Source organism: Microtus ochrogaster, chromosome 15 (genome assembly GCF_000317375.1).
Source record: "Microtus ochrogaster isolate Prairie Vole_2 chromosome 15, MicOch1.0, whole genome shotgun sequence".
NCBI lineage: Eukaryota > Metazoa > Chordata > Mammalia > Rodentia > Cricetidae > Microtus > Microtus ochrogaster.
Window position 1 is genome coordinate 12,606,842 of NC_022017.1, and position 8,278 is coordinate 12,615,119.

Genomic DNA, 8,278 nt, shown 5'->3' on the forward strand with positions numbered 1-8,278 from the left:
TGGTGAGAGGGACACCCTAACCAGAAGACACGCCCTTCACTGAGGCTGTGACACACAATGGTGAGAGGGACACCCTTCACTGAGGCTGTGACACACACGGTGAGAGGGACACACCTGAAGAGCTTTGTCATTGCTCTTCTCCTGCTAGGTCTTGGGCTGGAGTCGTTGCCGCTCAATTTGGCAAATTAAATGCAGTGTGTTAAATTGGGCACTGGAGTAGCAAGAGGGGTAGGTGGCAGCATTGAATTGCCAATGACAAGGGATTGTAGTTACCATAATGGGCAGCACAGGCAAACAGTGTCTATAATGGCCTGACTCATAATGGGCAGCACAGGCCAAGCATTGTTTATCATGGCCTGGCTCTAATGGGCAGCACAGGTAAAGTGATGTCTATAATGGCATGACTCACGCAGACCTCTGTGATCGCTGATCAATCCTGGTGTTCCCTATAATAAAATAGAATGAGGCTCCCTACTCCAGCTGCTGACTACCCAGCCTCGAGGACTGAGCAGCTACTGGGTTCTCAGTCTCTCTTAAGCTGATTTAATAAATTCTTTTAATTTATTTATTCTTCCTGTTGGTTCTGTTCCTCTGGAGAACATCAACTCATACACCAGGTTACTAGTTTGTGTCAAGCTGATAACCAAGATTGGCCATCACAATGACACAAATTTGTAAAGCATTCTATCTAAACAAACAAACAAACAAACAAACTGTACAGTGATGAGTATGGAAAATCATAAATAAATAGGGAAAAGCGAAAGTGAGAAGCCAAATCCAATAATGTTTTATTTTACTCAGGTTTCAAAGTAGGTGTCCCTCCCTGAAATTGGCAGTCAGTACCATGCCATGTTCAGTGGCGGAGTCCCTGGCTGAGCCTGGGTTCCTTAGAAAAGCTGAAGTGACTGTGGAGCCGAGTTCCACAGGGCTGAGAGAGCTGATGGCAGGGCATTGATGGCCTGGGAGCGCTGAGTGTACCAGACTAGCCAAGTGGATAGGAAGGCTCACTCGGAAGGAGCGTGTCCGTGCAATGAATTGGGCTGCTTGAGAAGATACAAGCTTTTTGCCACTGTCTAAATAAAAAGGCCTTGTGTTAATGCTGGTGTTTGTGGGGCACACTAGTTAGTCCCATGGAATTGCTCAGTGGGTCTAACTGATCGGGAAAGAAAGTTTTCTAGAGTGTATGTAAAAGAGAAGAAAATGATCACTTAAAGTTACAGGGTGCTAACTGGCAAGGTGGGTCAGAGGCTAAAGGTTCTTGCCACACAAGCCTAGTGAACTGAGTTTGATCCCTAGAACCCGTGAAAAGGTGGAAGCAGAGAGCCAAACCCAGAGTTGTCCTCTGACCTCCACATACATGTCTCTCCCCAATGCACACGCACAATAATACAGGAAAGAAACAAAGTTAGAATACAAACCAGGAATAGGGCAGGCACCTGTAACACCAGCTGTTTAGAAGGCAGTAGCCATGGCCTGTGTTTGATGGTTATTCTCGGCTACGTAGCAAGTTTGAGGAGAACCTGGTCTGCATAAGACCCTGTCTCAATTTAAAAAAAGGGAACTGGGGAAGGGATGGCTTCTTGGTAAGAGTGCTTGCCCTGTGAGAATGGGAAACTGAGTTCAGAGCTCTAGAACCACGTTGGCAGTGTTTTTTTTTAATCGCAGCACTCGGTAGGCAGAGGCAGGCAGATCTCTGAATCCGCCTGCCTTCGCCTCCTAAGTGCTGGGATTAAAGGTATGTGCTGCCATTGCTAGCTTTTTTTTCCCCTCTAGTTTATGTTTTTATAATTCCTGGACTGTGGTATTTTCAGCTTTCTTTAATTAGTTCATTCTTATTGAGACAGACTTCAGATCCCTGATCCTCCTGCCTCTGCCTTCCAGGTGCAGGGGTCACACACATGCAGCACAACATGGCTTCATTGTGCGTTTACTCACCCTCTAAATACTCGTTAGCCTTTGCTTTACAGGCAGCTGCCTGGACCAGCTGCTGGCTACTCTGTGTGCCTCATCCCTGTTTGCTTTAGACTCTGTGGAGCCCATAGGTGGAGTGGACAGTCAGCAGTGAGTGGTCCCTGTCTGGGTGCCATATGGATGGGTTCATTAAATTGCTACTTCCTGTTTTAAGGCTGGTGTTCTGCTCATGGCTTTCAAAATTGTTTTTTGATTATTTGCCATATGCAAACACATGCCAATTTCTTGGATTAGAAAGATAAATAATATTCAGGTTCTGCCTCTCTAATTCATTATTCAGTGTGGGAGTCAGACAACAGCTTAGACTTCTTCCGCTGATAAGTTCTGATGAAAAAATGTTACGTAAATGTTCAGTCATCCTGTGTGCCTGGAGAGATGGCTCAGCAGCTCTTCCAGAGGACCAGAGTTCAACTCCCAGCACCCATCCTCGAACTCCAGGGATCCAACAGCCTCTTTTGGTTTTTGTGGACTCTGCACACATGTGGCACACACACACACACACACACACACACACACACACATTTCTAAGTTTAATTTTTTTTTTTTTTTTTGGTTTTTCGAGACAGGGTTTCTCTGTGGTTTTGGAGCCTGTCCTGGAACTAGCTCTGTAGACCAGGCTGGTCTCGAACTCACAGAGATCCGCCTGCCTCTGCCTCCCGAGTGCTGGGATTAAAGGCGTGCGCCACCACCGCCCGGCTCTAAGTTTAATTTTTAAAATTATTTTATGTGTATAGGTGTTTGGGTTGTATGTATATCTATACACTGTGTGGGTGCCTGGTGCGCACTGAGGCCAGAAGAGGGCATCAGATACTGCAGGAACTGAGTCCAGGTCCTCTGGACTAGCAGCCAAAGCTCTTAATCACTAAGCCATCTCTCTAGGCAGGCGCTACATCACTTCATAGCCTGAGAGGCAGGGTCTAACTGTCGTCGAGTTTTAGGTGGGAAGGTGAGGTTCCCCGGGATCACACCAGGCAGTAGAGGATTGTCTTGACGAGGAAGTAGACAGTGTTTGTCAGTTAGCGAGAGGACTAAAGCCAGAACATTTCAGCCTAGGCCTGAGCACTGAAGGAAGGCTGAAGTAGAGGAGAGGAAAGACCTGTGGCCACTGCCCCGCACCTGGGGGTGGCAGCTTCGGCAGCCCTGTCTTTCTTAACAGTCTTGTTTATAGTTAGACTTGAGTCTAATGAGATGATGAGGTCCTCGAAGTCTAAATTATGTTATTAAAATTTTAAATTAAATTAATCATAACATGAACTGTTTAGTTTTCCATGTACAAGATCAGTTAACAAGAACACCTTAGGTTTCTTGTAACTACCGTCCTTAGCCAGGCTGGCCATCCTGCATTTTGGTGGGGAGGGGAGTTGTGGGTTTTGTTTTTTGTTGTTGTATATATGTAAATACACACATACCCACACACATTGTGTGTGTGTGTGTGTGTGTGTGTGTGTGTGTGTTTGACGCGGTTTCTTTGTATAGCCCTGGCTGTCCTGAAACTCGCTCTGTTCCAGGTCAGGCTGGCCTCTAACTCACAGAGATCCACCTGTCTCTGCCTTCCAAGTGCTGGGATTAGAGGTGTGTGCCAACACCACCCAGTTAAGGGTTTGTAGTTTTTCAAGACAGGGTCTTACCAGGTCAGCCAGGCTGGCCTGCAGCACATAGTGGCTTTGAATTCTATCCTCCTTGGTTTCTCCAATACTGGGATTGTAGACTCTCTAGACTATATCACCCCATTGTCTCAGCAAAACAGTAGTTAGACCTCAGCTACATTGTGAGTTGGAACTCAACCCAGGTAACATGAGAACAGTAATTCGGCCAGAACGCCATGGGCACACATCTTTACAATCAGCACTCAGGAGGCAGAGGCAGGTGATCTCTGTGAGTTCAAGGCTGCCCTAGTATACTTAGTAAATTCCAGGACAGCCAGAGCTATGTACAGAGACCATGATTTAAAAAAAAAAAAAAGACTAAACTAATGAAAATAAAGACTTTCTCTTGTCTGGTATATGCTAACCTCCTCCCGTGCCCCCCCATCTGTCCACACCCTGCTCCCCCGAGACAGAACCCTGGGCCTGGCATGCCCAGGGCCTGCACTCTCCCACTGTCCTGCTGACTTGTTTACGTCCAATGTCATTCATTCAGCAGTGTGGACACTCTTCACCTCTGCTTGGGAGTTTGCTGGAGAAATTCCACTGGAAGTGGATTGGGAAGAAAGGTGCAGGACTGAGGAGTGGGCTGCATGTTCTGTGTGCATCTAATCTGCCTCAAAAAGCCTGCCAAGTCACATGACCTACCAAAGTGAACAGTACACAGCTAATAGCAGGAAGTCCTCACTGGCAGGCAGCTGAGATTGTGACTGTCTACTAAAAGAACATAACAATAGCTACTATTAACTAGGCACCTCCCATTTACCAATTGGTGTCACAAGACCTTGTGTATATCTTTTATTGAATCCTGAAGATCCCAAAGCCTCTGTATTTTCCATAGTTCTGTCCTTGGGGCTTTGGTTCCATGTCTACACAACTACCTACATCATGTGACTTTGTTAGATAGTAATTTCTACATTTTGCAGTTCTTCATCATAATGCCCCCCCCCCAATTTTTTTGACAGGTAGCACAGGCTAGCCACAAACTCATTGTGGTGTTATGGATGATAACATCTCCCATAGGCTCACATGGTCTTGTTCTCCAGTTGGTTGAATTTGTTTGGGAAGGATTAGGAGGTATGGCCTTGCTGGAAGAGATGTGGCACTGGAGCCAGGCTTCAAGGTTTCAAAAGACTCCCCATTCCAAACACATTCTCTGCCTCCTGCTGGAGGATCCGATGTGAGCTGAGCTGCTCCTGTCGGCATACCTTTCTTCTGCCGTTGTGGACTCAGCCTCTGACACTGTAAGGCTAATTAAACTCTTTCTTTTCTATGTTACTGTGGTCATGGTGTTTTGTCGCAGAGAGAAAGCCAAGGATAACCTTGAACTTTGGATCCTCCACCCTCATCCTCTGAAGCTCTAGGATTACTGCCACGTACCACCACGCCTTGCTGGGGATCACACAAAGGACTTCACGTGTGCTAGGCTACATCACTTACCCATCTCTCTAAGCCATGGAGTAGCATTTGTAATGAGCCTGTGTAATGATCATGGAGCTTACAAATATTGAAGAGTTTTACAGTTTTGACTTCTGGTTTTATAAGTGTGCAGCGCACAATGCCTGTCTGTGTTCTATGCGCTACCATATAGTGCGCGAGCTTCGGGCAAGGGGCTGGAGATTGAAACACACAAAGACACACAGAGAGAGACAGAGACACGGACCTCTAGTCACTGGTAAGTAGCCACTTATTCAGTAGCACCACGGAGGCTTATATACCCAACAGTCAGGTGGGCCAACAGGTGAAAACCTTATCCTCTGATCCTCAAGGCAAGGCAACACGCACTCATGAAGCAGAGCTGGTAAACAACTTTGACACAGCTTTCAGTAACTCAAATCAGAAGGAAAGTAAAGATCTCTAGCAGGGAAGAGCAGCTGGAGGCCAGGACTCCAAATGGTCCTAACATAAGTGAGCTCCCTTTTAAGAGAAAAATGGCTGCATTTGCGTTTTGTTTTCTGGTTTTGTTTTTTTTTTTAAATTTTACTGTTGCAGCTAGGGAAGGTGCTTTAAACCACCAGAGGGCATTGCAGTTAGCCTCCAGTATGTGCTGTGCTACAAATCCCAGCCTCCAGAGGTGCCTTGTGAAATCTGTTTCCAGGAAAAGAAGCCAGAAAAAGAAGCTTTTTCACATTTAATGAACAGCCCGAAGAGGATCTGAAGATTGAACTTGGAACACAAGGGCGAGCATCCTTTTTATCTAACCAGGCAAAGAACAGAGTAGGTGGTGTCTCGCTAAAATGTCATTCTCTTCCTAAACTTTGAATTGCCATCTATGATTAAAAATAATCTTTTCTGGGCAGAAGGTAAACTCAGTACCTCCGAGTATCAACAGAAATTGAAGTAGAGACATAGAAGCCCAGCTTTGGTAGCATCCATCTCTTTGTGGCTTTTGTTGCCACTAATAAAAAACATATAACTTGACTGGAGCACAGCCAACACCCGCCGTGTAGAAGCTAAAGCAGGCAAGAAGCGACTGCATCACAAAATGGCCGGAGAGTGGGTGGCATTCTGTCAACCCATGAACTGAAGTCAGCTCAGCACCCCTTGCCAGCGGTGCTGGTGCAAATGGGTCCATCTTTCCACATCGTGTAAGATAAATACAGCTGCTACAGCTCTAGGCTGTGGCTGATGAGAACACAGTCATCTGTGCTCCGAGTACGGTGCCCCGGGCTCAGTTCACTGGTATTTGCCGAATGCAGTTGTGTCATTCCCAAAGACTGGCATGCTCACGTGAAGAGTGATCTGAGCCATTCTAAAGCATCACAGATTTGGTCTCAAAAGGGGAGTGTGTCATGAAGAACTCCAGTCTGCAAGAACTCCCACCTAAGAGTCGCACAATGTGGCTTCGTAGTTTAGAAGCCATCTGGCACATTATTTCAGACCTCTGAGGTTGACTGGACAGACAGTATCTGCCTTGTGTGTGTGAGGCACATTTCGACTGTTAACTGAGCTCCCTAGCGGTAAGTGACAGCAGAACCTGACACAAGGGCTTCTGGTGCCACTTTTCAGGTGCCACCCTTGCCCACAACCCTACAGTCTCTCTAGGAGTTACGCTGTCATGCTCATGACAGGCCACCATGGAAGCATGAGTAAGAATGTCCCTGCTATGTGCACACGCCTTTCCTGTGTGCTCATGATCTTGCCCTGAATCCTCACTAACATGTCCTGGGCACTACTTTCGAGAGCTCAGTCAATATTCAAGTGCTGATTATATATGGGGCAGCTGGGGACTCCTGGTCGGTTGGTATTCAGTCAGGCGGACTAAACCAGAGCTCCATCTGAGCATCGGTTCTTAGGATGGAATGTATTGTAGCAAAAGTAACTGGGACTCCTCTGGGGCACCATTAGTGCCCTTGTGCTTTCACCATTTGATACAACATGGCCTGTCCACTCTACCTTAGCCTGAGCTGTCCTGAAGCGGTACACAGAACAGGCTGGCCTTGAACTCACGGAGGTCCCCCTCTGCCTCCCGAGTGCTGGGATTAAAGGTGTGCGCCACCACCGCCCAGTTTAGCCTTGCTTTTTAAACTTAATTTCGTTGTTTATTGTGAGTATATAAGAATACAATTAAATTGGGGGTATTGATATTTTTAATAGATATTTTTAAGGAATTTCATGTCTTCCGATGTGGATGGCTTTTATGTTTTACCTGATCACTCTGACTGGAACTTAAATACAGTGTTGGATACAGGTGGTAAAAACAGACGTTTTGTTCCTGATTATGCACTAAAGCACGCAGTCTCGCGCTGTTGAATGTGATGGTAGCTGCGGGTTCCAGAGGGCCACCATTGTTTAAGACTGCACACCTGCCCTGAGCTGGGCTCTGCCTCCAGGCTTAGAAATACACACAGATACTCTAACCCCAGCTCCAAATACACACCGATACACTAACCCCAGCTCCAAATACACACTGATACACTAACCCCAGCTCCAAATACACACTGATACACTAACCCCAGCTCCAAATACACACAGATACACTAACCCCCAGCTTCCCCAGCGTCATTTCATTGTCTGCTTTGCACTAAAATGTCCTGTCTCACCGCTTGGTTTTGTTTTTAACCGTTTTATTAAATCTTTCTCAGAATGCTGACAATCCCTAGTCACAGTAAACGTAACAGGGTGCATCTAATTCAGTTGTTGCTTTAGCGCTTTGTCCTAATGTGACGGCAGCGGCTGCCACAGGTGCTGCATCTCCACACAATTGGCTGCTCCGTCCCTGCAGAGACTCGCTCCAGACCCTGAAGAGATCAGGCTTGTTCAGGGTGGTCTGGTCTGGACTGTTTGTGCGTTTCTGCAAATACGTGTTGTCCTGTTCCTAGGTGCTAATTCTAATTCTGAACACTTTTGCCTTCATCGGTCTGCATTTGAGAACATTCTCTTCTTCCAGTAATTTGCTGAGGATCAGGCTGCCAGAGAAAATTTCAGACATTTCTGCAAAACAAGAGACATAAACTTAGGAAGAAGTTCTCCTGGATTAAAGTGCAGGGGCTTTACACAGTCCATCAGGGTGCTTACATGCTTCTGAGACCCAAGCTCAGCTCTGCTCAGGGCGAATGATTCTGGTGTGAGGCCTCTTTGTAAACTATGTGGAACTGTTCTGTTTTGTTCAGAGCTTGCTGAGTCCCTTGTACCTCACCTATACCCTTACTCAGTTTTTTTTT

General features: G+C 46.4%; 1 long non-coding RNA gene across 1 annotated transcript in view; it reads right to left on the reverse strand.

Annotated features, from left to right (window-relative positions):
• Positions 1-7,759: 7,759 nt before the first annotated feature.
• The window catches only part of LOC113456755, a 9,008-nt gene continuing 8,489 nt past the window's right edge, over positions 7,760-8,278 (reverse strand). Inside the window, exon 3 of the long non-coding RNA XR_003377503.1 lies at positions 7,760-8,048. This is a non-coding gene — a long non-coding RNA (uncharacterized LOC113456755). The remainder of the gene's footprint in view (positions 8,049-8,278) is intronic.